At 40.7% G+C, this 18,980-nt stretch overlaps 1 protein-coding gene across 6 annotated transcripts in view; it reads left to right on the top strand.

The window, feature by feature from the left end:
- LOC110831562 (motile sperm domain-containing protein 2) overlaps positions 1-18,980 on the top strand; it is a 367,668-nt gene that overhangs the window by 179,087 nt on the left and 169,601 nt on the right. For 2 of the 6 annotated variants that reach the window (XM_087347502.1, XM_087347504.1), the window contains exon 1: positions 4,687-4,896. The exons of 2 other annotated variants lie outside the window; for them this stretch is intronic. The gene's annotated coding sequence lies outside the window, so the exon portion shown is untranslated. Of the gene's footprint in view, positions 1-4,650; positions 4,897-18,980 lie in introns of those variants that run through there. 2 more of the 6 variants (XM_087347505.1, XM_087347508.1) reach the window with 2 other exon arrangements.

Raw genomic sequence — 18,980 nt, 5'->3', positions numbered from 1 at the left:
AGTGAGGTTAGGTTAGGTTTTGCACTTACAAAATCCAACCACTTTTTCAGGAAAGACGATTTGACTTTACTCTCTGCCTTCACTAATAGGAAAATAAGTGAGGGGCTTCGTGCTTCAAGTTAGTGGCGCAAATTGTAACAGGATTATTGCAGGCGAGTGGATAGAAGGACGAGGTAAGTAAGAAATCTTCTTTCACATCACAAGAAGGAAGCAAAATGGTTGCTTAAGGACCAAAGCGGCCGAGTTATAAAAGCGAAGTTTTCGAAGGCACTCAGATTCCCCACAAACAGAAATTCAGAGACTTCTGTGATGTCGCCAAGACCTGACCCCAGATGGCTTAAACTTTCTTAGTTCGCGGTTAAGAAGGAGAAAGTTTCAGAGTGCGATCGATTGGGTGCCTGAAGGAATTAGACCACGGCTTGCTGAAGTGTTCGTGTTTGTTGGGCCCTCCGTCTGTCTCCACATCCAAATTAGAGTGTACTTTGCACCTAACAGATCAATTGCTCTGTAGCTTGAAAGCTGGACATAATTATAGGGTTTAATGATGTCCCAGTGACCAGTAACTGGCTGAAAGGGCGAGATAAATATTTTGTCCCAAGGCGAGACCTGAACTTAAGCTCTTCTGTCTGTCCTCGTTCGCAGTGTGATTTCCTTCTGCGCGGTTGTTTGCGTTATACCTAATCTTAAACGGAATTATTCCAAATGGACTTCGAACTGCTTGAACATGAAGCATTAACGCAGTGGTACAGGCCGTGCTATTTGAACATTCAAACACGGGTTCTTCACTCCAGACTCAAACATGGAAATTTTCTCAAAACATCTGAAAATAAGAAACAAATGCCTTCTAACGTTAGAAGGCGTGCAATTTCGGTATGAACGCTCCGTGAACATGCTACTGTGAAAGTAGAATAGTCGTCTGTGTGAATTTTAATTGTATAATTTTTCGGCGTGTTTCACTCCTTAGCCCATCAGTTATGTACGTAGCGTACACATACGAGTTGTCAGTTTTGTCCTTCTCTGTTTTTATCGACAAGAGCAGTGACGTGCGATCACACGTCACGTCATGTTCCGTCGAGTCGTTTCCGACTCGTGGCGACCTCATGAACCCTGCTTTCACTTTCTTCATTGGTTCTTACAGATTTATCCCGGTCAATTCTTTGGCGGAGCTTAACCATCGCGGTCCAGGCCGTCCACGCCCCCTTCTCCCGGACGTAGGTCCCAATACGATGTCCTTCTCCAGTGACTCCTCCGCCCGCAAGATGTGGCCAAAGTTTGTAAGTTTTGACTTTGCGACCGAAGCTCCCAAGGAACAGGTCGGTTTAATGCGTTCGATGATTGCAGCATTGGTAACCCTTGCGGTCAGGGGAACTCGAAACAATCCTCGCCACGTGCACAGCTCAAACGCCTTCTTTCATACTTTCGCATTATCCAGGTTTCGAACCCGTAGGTTGCCACTGGAGACAACATCGCACGCGCCATGCGGATTTTTGTTCGCGAGGATACCTCGCTGTCTTTCATGATCTTGGTGAGATTTGCCATAGCGGCTTTTCCCAATTACAGCCTCCTTTTCACTTCTTTGGAGCAATATCCTTCCTTGTCAATCAGCAAAACAAATTGGTCGGCAACTTCAAGCACTCGTCGTCGACTCGGAATTCTGTCAAATCGTTTGTAGCCATCGCCTCCGTCTCCTTCAGGTTCAGTGACAGTCCCATATCGTAACTACTCTGTTTGACTTTTCTAAATAAGTTCTGCAAGTGAGTTTTACTTCCTGCTAAGAGCGTAGACTCGTCTGCATACCTGAGGTTATTTATTTTGAGGTCACCAATCCTTATGCCAGCCTCATCCGTGTCCAGCTCTTCTGCTCTCATGATGTATTCTCTGTACATATTAAAATATAGGGTTAAAGGACACACCCTCGTCGTACCCCCTTCCTCCGGATTTGCAGCTCCTCTGTTTCCCCCATCGGTGTCCTTACGGTGGCTATTTGATGATCATGAGTGAAATCTAGTGCTCACGGACTCCCATATACGTAAGCTGATCGCACCTACTGGGAACTTCATTTCGTATCGCAACTGCAACACTTTTCTTGCGTGTTTCGTGGTTTATTTCTTCTGTTTTTTCCAATTTCCCTCCTGCCTGGAAAGTACAGGTTGCCGAATAACACTTTTCGTTCTACAGGAATATATAATGTAATAACAAATTAATCTTTGACGTTCTAAATATAGACGTACAACTACGAAACTTTATCAACAAGAGACTTACTATATTTGCATATATAATGAATACTAAAGTATATGATAAATTAGTCGAGCACATATATATTTTGTGTGTGAGCGATGCCAAGCCTTTGGCTAAAGAAAGAAACTCTTGTCAGACAGATGTATCGAGTTGAAAGACCTCTGTGAACTACGACGTTTGGGAGACACTCAGACGTTGAAATTATTGGTAACTGTTGAAAGATTTCGTAATTGAAAGCGATGGGTCGACCTGACAAGCAAACACTCACATAAGGCGCTAGTATTTAATTACGATCTGTAATTACCGCTCACGGCAATTATAATCTGATACAGCGCGCAGAACTTCGTCTAAAACTCTGCATTCACAGACATTAATAATAACGCCATTGTGTCAACTCGTTTCGGACCATTGCTCAAAGTTGTACAACAACAAACAACTTGTAACTTTGTGTGGCCAGCTTTTCGTGACGTGTGTCACGTGTCTTTCGGCTAAGTCAGGCGACTGCGTTTGTCCAAGCCAATTTTTAGGGAATATTGTTAAGTAGATCCACCAGAAACGTTGTACGTAACAGGGTGTTTAGAATTAAATTCGAAAGGCGCGTAAAATGATTCATTTCCCTCTGTAATTAAACGCAACTGCGTGAATTCTTACCATTCCTTATCGTTGTCCTCGACCAATGAACAAAGTATTTATAAGCGCATCTTATTACACGCGAAAAAAAGTACATACGCCTTGTGTGTCCACTGACCGAATTAAGCCCGAGGTCACAAGCGTTTTAACTTCTTCTGTGCTTTGTACCGGCAACTTACTTGTGATTACTGAGAATGCACGTTTAATATTAAACCACATTTAACAGCCGTCTCAAAACTATGAAGTGTTATAGCGTGATTCATTATCAAAATGGACGTAACTACATTTTATGTGGGTCATTAGTCCTGAAGACGTATCTAACCCCAGCAGGCGCCCTAAATTCGTAGGCATCTGCACAGTGAATCTTAAAGTGTTCCTTACAACTGTTTGAAGTGTCTGTGCCTTTACGCAGGCTATAATATAAATAATTAATTACACTAGTCAATAAGGTTTTGGTAACATGTTTGTTCACGCTTGTATTTTTCTGAGTGTTTTTGTTGCCTTTGTCAACTATAATGCGAGATTGTGGTGTTTTATTAATTTGATCTGTGTATCTTGTAATATTTTGTTACATTTGGAAACACAGTGCGAGCCGATGTTGTTTTAATAGTTATTAAAAGTTTAAATCTGAGTTACGTCACGCCAGCCTTTCGAACTGCATAACAAGTGGAATATACGAGCAACTTATTATTTTTAATAAAATAAAAGTTAGGTGGGTGTTGAACATTTTTAATGCAATATTCATGATCATCGTTCTAGATTTCGTGAAGAGAGAACGTCTTATTTTGTCCATGTTAAAAATAAAAAACATTGTTCGTTCAGTGTTATGTACACATGAACCATAACAACACAGATTTTTGTGATCTGTGAAAGTATGTTATAGCCGTCACAGGCTGAATTCTGCTCTGAACGAGGGTTCGTCACTATCGCCGTCCGCTGTCAACGTGTCACCGCCTGATTTGAGCAGACCAGAATTCAGCCATGCGCAATGAAGCTCGTCTGACATCTGACGCACGCCTTGCGTATTCATTTTGCAAAAAAATTATCTACAGTACGTCAAGGTTCACTGAAAACGTTTGTATAAAAAATAAACTTTCTGGTATATTTGACAACATCGTCGAGACCACCTGATCGACTTGTGACTTCATCACTTCGTATCAGAGGCTCGAAACGAAGACTTTCTTTTAATACAGTGAATCTTAAGGAAAGAAGGTGTGAGGGTGATGACTGGATTCATCCGGCATGTGTTAAGTCAAGTGAAACCTATCCTGAGTCCCGTGAACCAAGAGTCCAGGCGCATTTCAAGAATTGTTTTAATGTTATCATTTCCACAAAATTCTGTATGATCTTCTCATCTCTGCCACGCGTGCTACATGTACCTCCCATCTCATCTTTCTTTATTTGATTGTAAAATTTGTGAAGTTGATCAGCCAAATGTTTCGCGTTGATTCAAACCTCCTCTGACGGGGCCAACGTACGGACCAAATGGCCTTCAGTGCACAGCTGGGCTTTGCCTACCGACCGCAGGGGAGGAGGGGTGTGTTTCTGGAATAATGTCACTTGGTCTCAAACCGCTGTTAACACGTGACGATCTCTTGGAAAGTTGCAGGTGGCTGGCTGTTTCGTGTCACTGGCAATGTGCGAAGTTTTGAACGCAGAGACGGCGAAACTTCTCGATCTGTTAGTAGACGTATTACTTTTATAAGGTTGGCATGACTCTGACGTTGGGGCCTGGGAATCTAGTCACGTGATTAGTCGCTTTGTGCGTTCGTAAGGTAGTGGAGGTGTGTGGTCAGTTGCTTGGTGCTTTGAAAGTTGCGGAGTGCTTGAAGGTTGAAAGGGAACGTGCTTCATTCGATCAATGTAAGTTAAATTCTGTTTAACGTCTGTGTGTGTTCTTCTAAATACCAGGATTTTGTGTGTTTGTGTAAAAACCCGTTTAAGCGCCATTATCGTTCTTCGAGAAACTTAAGGAGTTGTTTGCAACTTCTGTAATGGCGTATCTCTTTCGTCTCTGGCGGCATGAAGGTAGGAGTATTTTTGTTAAAACATTCTTTTATAAGCAGTTGTCCTTATCTTCGTGCAGAGTAGATGTATAAATAACATTCAGATATATCATCTCGTTCGGTGCCGTAGTGAACCGCATTCAACCAGTTCTGATGGTTCGTGGGTGCAACCTAGCCAGACCAGTGCGTTCACTACTGGAACATGCAATTTATTTATGATCAAGACACGGAATAAATTACTCTGCCTCGTTTTAAACCATTATGAAAAAAAATTATTACTTTGTTGTTACAGTATTAATCCAAAATACTCGCATCACGCTGTGTACTTAGCAAAACCAAATGTTGAAACGCCGTGAACACAACTAATGTATTGTATTTTTCGCGTATGACAGTACGTCGTTAACACTACAGGCCATTATGATCAGGTGCGCTGTGGCTTTGTTGAACGTCAAATGCCAAACGTAATCAACAAAATGAATAAAACGATATGGATCCAACCTTTGTAAGTACCGTTCCCATTACCCTGCCATATTTCCTACTTGTAAGCTCAAAATTGACATTAACAAGGCTGTTCAACCAATACCCATCTACAAACACACAGCAGTAAATTTAAGTCACTGCAGTAACCTTGATTTTAAACCTCACTGTAACTTCTTCCGCGCTCGTCTTAAAAACCTTCATGGCTGCCTTCAAACAAGGCCAGTACCAACTTTGACATCCCACACTGAAGATTATACAGACTCCCGAAAAAGATGTATACACGTAAGGTTATTATTTCGTATTATAATGTGTGTAAATCTTTGTGGGACACCCCTGAATTGGAGTGGGCTCATTTCTAACAGCATATCTAAGACATTATTCATAATCATGTGAAAATTTCACACAGCCCACTCTCTGCATAAGCTCGCTTACTCCTGCTCAGAAGGTGGCTTATACGTCGTACAACACGCAGCTTTGTGCCATCTTCAGGGGCATACTTGACCGTCCTTGTTAATAAGGGTTTGATAGCGTTATTTACGTGTAAATAAATTGTTCCTCTGTTTTCGGAAAATGTTTCGTAAGGCACAAAGGACCAGCATGAACAATTATTAATAATTTTGTTGTGATGTCTCTGTATTTTTTAGAGATCGGATTCGAATAAGTCTGTAACGTAAATTAGTTGGTTTTTTGTTAGGCGTTATTCATACACGCGCTTAATAGTCGGTATAATATGATTTTTTCGGGAGCCTTTTTGTGTGCGTTGGGTTGGAACTAATATAATCGGTATGCAGGCGTCGGTCTGCGTTGGTGCCCCGTTAATAACAAAGGAATGCCATGGAATTCGACCGTACCGGAGCTAGGAAATCGTTCGTTTTAATTTCATATAATATTAAAATAATTGTAACGAAAAGTGTGGATTCGTTGTGGCTCAGGTTAGGACCTAAAGGGAGTTCCTGTGAACACGATAATTAACCTTCGGTTTAAGTAAACTTCTTTACTAGCTGAACGTTACCTCAACTTCTCACGAGAGACGTTGCGACATGAAACAGCAACTTGTCTATTAATTTCAGACCGGAAATTGTCAAAAATCGCATATTCGTTCTGATTTGCATATTAAGTTTTTAGCTTAGCTTTGCCTCGCCACGATGCAGTGTGAAGAGTTCCAGATGGAAGTTCCTTGTTCACACTTACAGTAAGGTGCTTCGGCGTAGGCCCCAAACTATAAATTCATGCATTGAATTACCCAACATGCAGTACAAATCAGATGGTAATTAAATTACATCTCTGTTTTTAACCCTGTACGCGCCGTATTATCGACTAAAATTCGTTCACCGTTGTTGATAAATAATTAACCTTATTCTGAAAGTTTTCTTCTAAATTACGACGCCATTTTGTCTTGTAGACGGTCAGCGTTGTACAGTCCGAATCTCCTGCTAACTTTTACAGAAAAGAAAAATTTTAAACGCCCCCGACTTCCTTTGAAACGGGGCAATATTTTCGTCTGAAATGTTGGTAGTGTACTTTTGTATTTATGTACAATGCAGAATTTTATGAATGCTTAAGCGTGGTAGTCATAGTAACTTTGACACAAGATTTTTAATTGCGAGCAATACGATAATTCACTTGTCTAAACTAGTGACGTCGAATTCCTGATTTATTGCCGTGATTATTCTCCGAGTCTTTATTTCGACGTCAGTTTTCGTATTCCATCTGTCGACACTGAGAGATATTACAGGTTAATGCAGGAGTGAGGTGGGTGTAGTAATTCATCTGCCTTATAATTTAACGCGAACATTTTAATAAAGAATTTTCATGCAGAACTAAAAATCGTACTTTTTAATGCAAACTCGTATTCCTGCAAACGTTTTATTGTTGATATGGCACTTACGTAATAAAAATTTACAGGTTATCAAAATAATTCAGCTTGAGGTCGGTTTGCATGGGGGGCTCGTGTTGTGATTGTCGCGCCATCGAATTCTGATCAAGTCATTTTTTGTTGTTCCTTCCAGACATGGAGTTCAGTATTTTCGATTTCGGTATAAATTATTTCTTCCGTGAAGATTTTTATAAATTTAGTTTGTCAGAGGAAACCTCAAAATTTTAATTGTTGGCTTGCAATCAATATTCTTAGCAGAATCCACAATCAAGTTGCCTTGCCAGCTCCAATCGTTCGTTAGTTATCTCACATGAAACCAAAAGCTAAACAGTCCGTAGTTTTAATGTGTCTCGTGTATTGTTTTATATTCTGCGAAACAGTGACTGAAGAAAATTTGCATATTTTTATTGATATATTTTCATACGCCGTTTCCCGACTCTTTTTCAAACTAACAACATTATTTTTCGGGATTTTGACGGGTTTAAAAAAAATCAGTCCTACATTTGATTAAATAAATGGTTATGCATTAAGCCCATATAACAATGAAAAAGAGCTTATAGCTCATTTACCGCCTTTCGATTGTTTTCCTAAACCTGTGTTGATCTCTGTAAAGCTCGCAAGACTTCCGTAGTTTGAAAGTGGAACATATAATCACATATCGGCGTATTTATTTCTTAGGAAAGGAAAGTTGGCAGCAACGTGATACAGCGCGCGCATATATTGACCATTCCCGATCTCGTATTCCAGAAATCCTCTCTGCCCACGTTCTACTGTGATTAAAAACCTCAAATTGTTTGCCTTAAACACCGAGAGATGTTGGTAAATGTCGAACACAAAATACACTTAGCTCTGATGGGATATCGTACATTGAGTTTGCTCTCTATTTGTCCGTATGTTCTTTCCGCCACACCCCGACAATTTGAAAACTAATTTTGAGAGCCCTGCACGAAAAGTGTCAGGGGTGTTGGCTGGCTTCAACTGGTGATCCAGTGGCGGATTCTTTTAGGCACGGAAATGAGTGTAGGAGTTAGAGGAGCATTGAAATTTCTATTTTAACCATTCTAGTGCTATCAGCTCCTCGAAGCACGACACCGCCACGTGGAATTCGTAGGTCCTCATCGTACTTATATTGCGAAACAAATTTATTAATTCAGAAATGGGCTAGATGATTATTGATTACTAAAAGTGCCACATCAGTAATTTTCAGAGACATTTTAATTTCTGCTCATAGTGCTAAGAATCAAAAGTAAATATAAATATTTCAAACGTTAAGTTTATTTAGAATCATAAATATTAAGTTTTGAAAAGAGGCCTGCTTTATTTTTTGGACGGAATAATTTTTGAAGTCGTTGTATTAGGCCTGTATCAGATTAACTGGAATTAATAACTCATATTTACTTCATAAACTGAATGCACGAACACAAGAAGACGGTGGCAATTATGTTGGTAGTGCTGCAGTTTCAGTGGCCTTGTTACGAATGCAATACTCCTTGGTTTTATTGTGAAATTCGTCTACAAACGTTTCAATTTTGCAACTTTCGTTCCTTATCCAGTGCCCTCTTGTTGCTCGCAGTTTAGACCATTTCCTGCTGCAAGGAAAACTAATGGCAACCCATTTCATATTCGTGAATGCGATAAGAGACTCTAATGAAAATGCGTGATAGAGTATAAGGAGAGTTCCCACGTACGTCGGACTCTCTGAAGGGGATCGAAGTGGGAATACACGAATAACAGGAAGAGAGCCTTTGCGTTGTTGCAGTGGAAACTTCTGATGCCCACGAAATATTGAATGGAAGGTACCAGGCAAGCAGGGCCGCCTTCTGCATCTCGTTATTGGCTACTTTGACGCTGTAAAACGCTTAGACTTTTGACGATGGCGAAGATGTAAATTGTGGTCTTGTGGATTGAAGCGGTTACCACGAGCCTAACGCCGAATACCTTTGTCCGAGACTCTGGTAACGATCTGCAAGACGTAATGTTTCAGCACCTGAAAAAGCTTATTCACGCACAGTTCAATGTAACGACACGATGTGCAGAGTCTGGAAGCACATCTGGGCGGTGTTCGGAATCTGTGTCACAACGCGAAGTGAAATACATGCTTAGCTGGGACTCGGAGCTCTCTGCTTCCCTGGGATGTTTAGAGTGGGAATGCTTGTAGACGCAAGTTATATAAAGATACAGAATATACATTTTTTAACCACCGATTTATAATTCTCTTTGGCTTATTTTTAAAGACAGAAACATTTAAAGAAACGCTGTCGTTATACATTCATTCCCTGACTCCCAATGTACATAACTCTAAATTTAATTAGTTGGAAAATAGAAAATTAAAGTTTTATATATTTTCTTAAGCTTAGTCTTCGTTAAATTAATTTCATTATGTTACATGTATGCAATTTTGGTGATAATACCACAATAAATTAAGATAAGTAATTCCGAAAATGCTTCTTTTGTCTTCCAATGTTGGCTTACTTTCAGAAAATGGTGAGATGCCAGTTCTGTGTGGATTTGAAACGTAGTGTCTTACTTCAAGAAAAGAGGAAATTACACATGCACGAAAATAAGGCGGTCGGGATGCAATTTAGGTATAAAAAGTAAGCGATCAATATGAGATGTTAGGCTACATGACGAGATACCTGATAGGATTTGATATCTCGGAATCTTAGGGTGGTTTTAAGATGACAGGAGTTTGAAAGTAGCTCAGGTTTGTGCCTAATGGCGGTTCTGAAACTCTTGATTCTAATGAAATAGCTTTGGTACTTTTTATATCAGAAGAAGAATATACGATAGACTGTAACAGCTCGTCGTCCTGATGTCAATTCACAGGTTTCGTTTCAATATGCATTAACAGTCTCTTATTTTTCAAAGTAACAAGTCGCAACTTAAAGCATTTAGCCGATTCATTTCTACTTTAATCTGTAAACTTAGCCACGGGTTCGGATTATGATTTTACGTTAACCAGTGTATCTCGGATCAGGGTAAAGTTATGCAAACAAAAACTTCCCCAATTCACACACACATCCGTTTTCTTTGCTGGTTTGTCTGTAACCCTCGGCGTCTGAATTCCGCGCTTGTTCGTGGTAATGAATAATCCAGAAACTCATGTAATCACACGTCTCACCAGCGGAACGAGAGTCTCATTATTGTGAAGAGAAACCCTTCAAATTTGTAGCTTAAGAGTTGAATGTTAACGAAGAACCAAGTACAGAATAATTTAGTTACGAATATTTGGGCATTTCACTGTTTCTTAATACTTGGTTCGTTTAGGACCGACATGCATCGCCGTTTGTAGAACAGAATCACTCATCTTTATCTGAGGTTTTTAAATCCTTAATGTTATCTTTGCCTTTCTAAGTCTGCAACCTTGAGTTCAGAACATTCGAAACAAAAATTAATTGAAAATATCCTCGAGATGTGTGAAAGTAATGCTTTGAAAAATTTTGTGTGTTGTTGAAATTTCAAGATGGAATTCACAAATTATTTATACGCAATTTATTATCTTTTCGACAAAACATGAAACATAAATCTGAACCCACATACGCCTCAGTTGATGTTCATTTACTTTAAACACGTCTGGACTATAGAGCCTATGTAGACAGTTCCCGAATAACACGATTTCGCCTAAGACGACTTTGTTTTAACGCTGTTTTAAAATGAGGTCCCCTTTCCCGACTTCCGTGCTGGGTTTAATTCGATTTCAACACGGAGGTGATACGGCTGGTAAGTTCTTTGGAGGGCAAGGCATTCTAACATTTGTCAAATTGCTTGTTTATTTCTTCTGTTTACATTAATCTTTTCAGTTTGTTTCTGGTGACACGTGCGGGTCAGGATTGTTCTTTGCAAAGTTAATAATTTTAGAGTAGTACGTCGTACGATAACATTGAAGTAGCTTGTGACATTGTCCGTGTTACCGACATAATGCCACCCGCAACTGATCTTGGCGCCAATTTCCAAATCAGTTACGCTAGTGCTGCTCCTGTAGGAATAAACCTGCAATCACATACAATCATGTGAAGCATAGCGCGCATGCTTGCAACGTGAGCATAAAAACAGCTAATGAGAAATTTATCTGAAAATATCACGGCCATAAAAGCTAAAGCTTGAAGTCTTTTCGAAGATGTAAATAAAGATTTCTCTCGTGAAGCCAGTCTGGAATTTACCTCATTCAGCACGTTCAGATGTCACCAGCGGTTTCCCAACAAAAAAATTTGCCGGAGAATCTGTTGGTCCAGATGCAATGGCCACAAAACAGTTTTCGAGGATATTAGAAAGAAACGTGTGATTTGGTGGTTGTCAACCCAGAGAGATGCTCAAAGTTGGTGAAAGTGGCTTGCACCGGACGAGAATGTCCACGGCAAAATAGTCTCTAAATACGAGCGGAAAGATAAAGGATCGAGTGACTGTGTGGCGGGTAGCAAAGCTAAGGAGACGTAAGCTCCATGCGATCGAAGATGCTGAGAGGCCTACGGCACAGGAATTTCTCGTTTCAGGTTTTGAGATATTAAAAATTTGTAACATCATTTTGGAGCACTGATTAAAGAAGAAGGCTTTGTCGAGGTGGGGGGGGGGGGGGGGGGGTAGTTGAGTCGGAGTCGCACGGAGGAGAAGTGTCAGCTGAAGAGTTGCTCCAGCAACACGAACATCTTGACCTTGTTCCTAAGCAACCACAAGCACGTATCTCGGATGAAGGTACACCTATTCGGATCCAACGAAAGACGTTTTTGTGTTGTCTCAGTTGAGATAAATAAGGTCTAAGTGGACGTGAGGATTGCTGTTGTCAATGTGAGGCATGTTAACAAATTACGAGAATTGTAATAAACGTAAAATTAGAATTGTTTGAAAACAGGGAGGTCAGGAGGATATTTGGACTTAGATGGGATGAAATAAGTGGGGAATTTGGAATATGCATAACGAGGAGCTGCGTGAATGACATCTGATAGGCTCCGATGAGCTGGACTTGTAGCGCGCATTGAGGGGGCAGGTATTGGTGGGGAATCCGTCTAGAAAACGACCACGATCATTCGGTTATTTGTTTATTTTACGAAGCTGTGCCGATTGCTGTGGTCTCTAAGTCTGTAAGGAACTTGTCCTTGACAGAGCTTCGAAGAAAGATTTCCAGCAACGGTCCTCTAGTCCGTGCCCGTCGTGGTTCTAAACGGTTCCGCGAATTTTCAAAATGTCGTTCTGTCACTATTGTTTATGAGAACTGCTCTCAGAAATTAATTTCATTGTAATTGCCTCGCTGGCACGAGATCACTTGGCAACGAGCCGTGAGCGGTGTTAAGTCGATACTGCGTCTCGATAGTCACTCCCCTCAGAGCCTGCGTCAGTTCGAGGGAGGACCTTAATTCTCGCCATATTGCAGAGCACGGGACGAGTTGAGTGCATTAAAGGTTTCTGAAGTTGCAATGACTTCGATGGTTCTGTTCGTTTACAGCGTGAAGTGGAGTATGGCGCTTTTAGGGTTCTCAAGGTTTTAGACGTTGCAGGTCTTCGTATCGTCCCATTGCTCAAAGTTCAGCGGTAAAAGTACAAATTACTCGTCACTTACCACAGTGGCTTTAAATATTTTGCGTTTCAGCCATTGTGTTATTTTTCATTTTTGTAACTTAATAAAGTTTCTAAAAGACCTTTCTCCGTGTTAGCTTCAGACCCGCGTTCAATCTCATTAATATCGTTTCAGTCTTATTAAGGTCTGTGTCCGCACTGTTAATCAAAGTAAATTAATATGTACAAGAGTACAGTGGTAAGACGTGTGAAAACCTGCCTGTTGTCGTCTGTAATACTGTTGAGTCATGGACGGACAGACGGGCTGCAGCTGTCTAGTAACTCTAGAGTTACTTCTAGCCGTAGATGATGTTTGTGGAAGGACGTGTCTTATATCAAAGTTGTCTTGCGGTGTTTAGCTGGAACGTGAAATGCCTGAATCGAAATATCTGCTACTTGCTAATGTCTGGACAGTATTTCTCACAGACGCAGGTTGAACGCTGGATTCCGCACGGGCACGATAGTATGCTATAAGTAGTTGTAATAAATTAGCGTACTAATCTGAAAAAAAATTAATCAATACTGTCCCATTAAAACTCGAAACAAAACAGTAGCGAAATTGAAATTTACGCCAATGTACAGATAATTTCTTATCCAGATAATAGACACACAGTTATCCTGTAACAGCAGAGCATACCTTCAGCATGAACTGTAACCGAGCCCAGGTTTAGATAACCACAAAATAAAAATCCGGATTATCCGAGCACTGAAAACGAGATTTAACGTTCGCGTGACTGAGCAGATGGTGATTTCCGCTCTGGTGTTGGTATAGCGTAGTAGTCCTGTAGTAGCGGATCTGCGAAAAGCAATTTAACAGTTTATTTGTGTAAAAGGCAACAACTTTTGTGTATCTCTCCCCTCTCGCGATGACGCGCATGCCCACACGAAGAGGAGTGAAGCTTCCGTAAAAATATGACGTGTTCGTTGCACACAAGAAGATTCTCGCTGCCTCGCAGGAGATAGAGTGCCGCATAAGTTACAGAGAGTATGTTTGTGGGGAGGACAGACATTAATCTCGAACACTTGTCAGGTCATGCCAGCACCTGCGTCGAGTACGGATAAACTCGTGCCTGAGGACCAACACGTCACACACACGATGTATCTCCCAGAGATCACGTTGATTCACAGGTACATGTAAGGCTGGGTGGGCCCCAAAGCCGGTCCGGACTCAGAGGCTAGAGGAAAAATCCTCTGCCCCCGTCGGGGATCGAACCGCGGTCGTGCAGTCACTATACTGACTGAGCTATGCCGATACGTCATCTGCTATGAGGATATTTTACAATATTTGAAACTTGTTTTAGCTCGGCACATGTTTCTAACCTGCTCTCTTTTCAAAAACTAAACAAAATATCAGACCTAGTGGTTACGATTTCGAGGTTTGTAGGCACGAACATAAATTTCGTGTCTTTGCTATAAGAATAATGTAAGGGAACATTTTAATTTCACAAGACAAGATTGTTTGTTCAAAATCAGCATTTTTTCAGCGAGTTTTTAATGTGCGGTTACCTCCCCCGAGATCTTAAGTTTATTTCTCTGATGGGCATCTCATGCTCTGTGGAACGTCTGTCTGTCTGTCTGCACAGCGAAATTGTCTTAAGTAAATCCCACGGCGACTCCAAGGACGACACGAACTGCTCCGGGTAGCAAGTACAGGCCCAGCTAACACGCAGTGTCAAACTCTGTCCATGTTACAGAGTCGTTCTTGAGTAGCTGATAGTCGCTGAGCTGGTTACATAATTCCGCACTTCTATGGAATCCCATGCTTCATTAGCTAATTCAAAATAATTAGTCGATGGGCTCTGTCCTGAGCCAGCGCAATCCGGTAAATAATGCAGAAAATATTTTCCTGCAGTCCACTTTAGTATTATACTTACATCTGCGTCTAAATTTTCCAGTTGGATTCTTGTTTTCTATTGCCAGTGAAAAGTCTGTATGCTACACGTACTGTCCATCTGATTCCCAATGATCTCATCATCAAATTGTCAAGGTCCCTTTTCAATTCTGCCACCTCTCCTCTCGTAGGTCTGAATACTGTCCGAAGATTTTGTTCTAAGATGTTTTCAGTCCCATTGTCCTCATCTTGATGAAGTACTGAGTTCAAAACCAGCAAAATTCAACCCTAAATGTTCACCTGAATGAACCCTTTCCTGACATTTGGATTGGTCTTGGTGGTCCGCAGAATTTTCCTTTGCCGTAACTGTACCTCGCTCAACTAAACATCTCAGCGTTGCGCGAAAGACGTGATAAATGAACGCAAAGTGAACAGAAGAGAGGAGCCGGTTGGTCGAGCTGTCGACGCTACAAGACGCACGAACGTCAGAGACGCTCTGCGTTAGGTTAGGGTCTTCTGTAATGTCAAATATCCGTAGCTGCGTAACAGATGAGTGTTGGACCCATGTTCACGGGGACGACCTCAGGAATAAGATTGTGGAATACTGACACGTAGTCATTGGACATCTTTTATAAGCAGGACATTCGTAGGCCTAAGTGTTACACTTTTCAAATCGCGAAATAAAAGGTAATGATTTGGGGTCTGTGCGACACCTGTTTTGGGTAACTTGTTTGAACTGGATGCTATTGTATTTGTTTCTGCCATTAATATTAGACGCACATTAAGGTTAATAAATTAGTACGACATAATACCACTTTCTCTCAATTATTGTCATTAACGATTTGTTCTAGTAATGTTTTATTTTATGGCTCTCCTTAAGCATAGAATAATCAGTGCTCGAGAGATCAGACTTGTGCACGGATGATGAATAATGCACATAATTCAAGGAGTTGTCGAGTCGTTAGCGTCACATTAAATCCATATCGTACAGTTGATGGATATTCGACACGCCAAAACCAGTTCTTTGCTAGAATGGAAAAGTTTATTTCCGAAAAGTAATGTCTTAAATTCGATTATAAATTAGGAACATAATTTCAGGTAGTGGAATAATTCGATATTTCAAAATATAATGATTTATATTTACAATTTTACAACGTTAATAGGATCTTTGTTGCGTAATGTTGGTCACCCGTGGGAACTGGGAGGCATCAAAGAAAAGAATCACTAAATACATCAAGAATAAGATTAAATTTCAAATTTGTAACGTGTTTAGTTGGGTCTGCCAAAGGCGTTTTAGAGGATAGCATAAGACTTGTTATTAATGCTCATTATAATTTGAGCTGCCTTTATTTTTACAACAGTGAGGTAAAAGTGTTCTTCCTCAAGAACACTCGGACGTTTCTCAGTACACACACATATATATATATATATATATATATATATATATATATATATATACTGATAACTTCAAATCTGGGTTTAGCTCAGCCACGGGGGCCCAAAATTTTGACTTCTATCCTCTTACCTACAGACGGAATCAAAATGCATCTTCCGAAACGTTTAATGTTATAATTTAGACAATGGTCAAAGTCCAAAGGAACTGAAGATTTCTGTCTTCTGGGTTATTGCGCTGTGTAGTCTGGTCGATGTTAACCAACGTTTCAGAGGTCATACTGCCTCCGTCATCAGAGTATGAAGATTTCTGTCTTGTGGGTTGTTGCGCTGTGTAGTCTGGTCGATGTTAACCAACGTTTCAGAGGTCATACTGCCTCCGTCATCAGAGTATGAAGATTTCTGTCTTCTGGGTTATTGCGCTGTGTAGTCTGGTCGATGTTAACCAACGTTTCAGAGGTCATACTGCCTCCGTCATCAGGGCGAGTGAGAAGTGGCAGAATGTCGTTCGACGTCATCCGTGCTTACATTTCCGTGGATTATGCGTCCCTTCTCCGAATTAACTGTGGAATATTGAATCGTACTAAACAGTCGGTAATTGTTCCTAACATAACACAATTTTCCCTTTGCATTGCCGTTGCTCAATCTCGGAATAAGGTCACGCCTACACAAATATTTATACACGGCCAATTTCCGAAGGTGTCGAAGCCTTCAATTGTGCCCTCAGTCTACTCTAAAGAGCGGTGGAGGGGAAACATACCACCGCCTGTAGTATTAGACTACCCGCTCGACCAGTGTGTCAGAGAAGTGGCTTAAAGGTCCGGCGATTGCAATCTCTAAAGAGGCAAACGAAACCTAACCTAACCCAGGCGGTCCCTCTGGGTCACTAACCACATTCTTCATGGAGGCTTCCCATCACAAGCTGCAGTGTTGCCTTATGCTTCTCCTAAACAATGCGACTTATTTAATCTAGTATTCAACATTTTTGTTTAAATTTCATCAGTAATTTACGCCAGATTCTTCGTATGATTTATATTCATTTTGTGCTGTGAGTTTTGTATTAATTTATTTCATTTTAATATCATTTGTGCCAGGAATATCTGGTAATAAAATCTGTCGTCACTTGTTTTATACACTGTGTACCAAATCGTTTCGTTAAACACCTTGAAATAACTTTCACAACACAGCACTTACTCGTACGTGGCTGTTTATTTACGTGACACCGCTTACTGTAGCCCAGCACAAGCTTTATCGCAAGTGCGCCGGCACGAACTCATGGAACTATTCCCTACAGCGCCGTGCATTCCCAGGTGGGAAGTTCAGGCAAGCCGTGCTGATGACTAACATTTGCGTTTCTCTAATCATGGGCCAAAATAATTGTGTTTTCCAACAGACTGTATATATATGTAAAGTTAGTTCACTTTCCTACTAAACAGACATTCGCGTATTATGTCGTGCCGCTAAAGATTTGCTTAAGACCTCCATCTTATTAAAGGACTTTTTATTTACTTAATTGTATTGATTATTTATATAAAAATGCCGTGTAATTATCCTTGCAGGTGTAAACGCAAATTGTGTTGTACAGTTCTCGCAGATTAAAGTATTTTATCCAAGGAACGTGACAGTTATTTACAGTTCAGCAAAACCCTTCGTAAGCCACCCGAAGATTGTCTGCAAACCACGAAACGTGTGGTGGCAATTGGAAAATAAAACACTGGAATAAATTAAGCTGTATTGAAGGACGATATTAATTTTATATTATTACATTATATTGCACAGCGAGATGACTCTCAAGAAGGTTTTATCGTCATCTTGACACGTCTTGAGCTTAACTGAATAATATTATATTATTTTAAATTTTTTCCCAGTGGTGATGACATTAGAGACGACTATCATAGCTTGTGTCATACATGAGAAACGAACCCATACGTCTGCTGATTAAGTTTGGAATATTTTTTGCATGAAAACACACAAAATATTTATTGTAGGCGGAAAAGGTTCCTCCAAGGTTCTGAAGGGCTAACATGACACAGTTTTGGTATAAATAAATCTGAAACAGAGGTGGCGCATTCGGTAAGAGTACCAAAGTTCTTCTTCGACACAAAGAGAACTGATAAAGACGGATTGATGGGTGGTCGCTTAATCATGTGTTTGTAAGATTGATCACGTGTCTTCAGCCATGGACAAGGGGGCGTGGTGGGTACTGGAAGCTGTCGAATTAGGACCGACACATCAGGGCATGGAGCGGAACATTGAATAAAAACGCGTGCCTAACTGTTTCACTCACCAAGACTAGTTTTCTCATACCAGGTTATCATGTCATAGGGTGGGGGGGGGAGGCCTGGTTTACTCCACACGTCACTCGACTCCGATTCACAGGCACTGACGGGGGACAATCGAACTCCCTCCCCACTGCAACGTCGTTCTATAATGTTTGGGATATATTTGCCATGGTCTGGTACGTGGGTAGTCTGATGTCGTATATTTACTGCAATACAAATATTAGCATAGTTTTATACTCGAGTCTACATGCACCCAAGAGATATCTCGCCCTCATGTATTCAAGTTGTTAGTCTCTGCGGATTTCGTTTAAAACGTGTTTTCATATATGGCTGTCTTCAGGGTTGTTGCGCATTGTAATCTGGTAGACTTTTGCTGACGTTTCGGATGCCCTTGTTGCCTCCATCATCAGGACTGTGTTGGTAAAATTCTACTAGAATACACGGCGCTACAACCCAGAAGAAAGACGTCTTCAGGCTCATTGCCGTGAGAACCTGAAATCCTGGTTATGTTTTTATAAATTTTGATTTTATTTGAACGTGTTTACGAGGTATTTGGGTTTTAATTGGGACAAATGCCACAATTTAAAATTCTCTTAAAATGTTTTGCTGCATTGCGATTTGAACTGATAATAACGCCGTGAGAAACAGGAATTTAAAACTGTGTTGACGTTTTATGACGTCTCGTAGCAACAAATATT

The sequence above is a fragment of the Zootermopsis nevadensis genome, unplaced genomic scaffold, assembly GCF_977971745.1.
Source record: "Zootermopsis nevadensis isolate Lab colony 2312 unplaced genomic scaffold, Znev_1.0 Znev_ptg000011l, whole genome shotgun sequence".
Classification (NCBI taxonomy): Eukaryota; Metazoa; Arthropoda; class Insecta; order Blattodea; family Termopsidae; genus Zootermopsis; species Zootermopsis nevadensis.
This window is presented reverse-complemented; position numbering and strand designations above follow the sequence as displayed.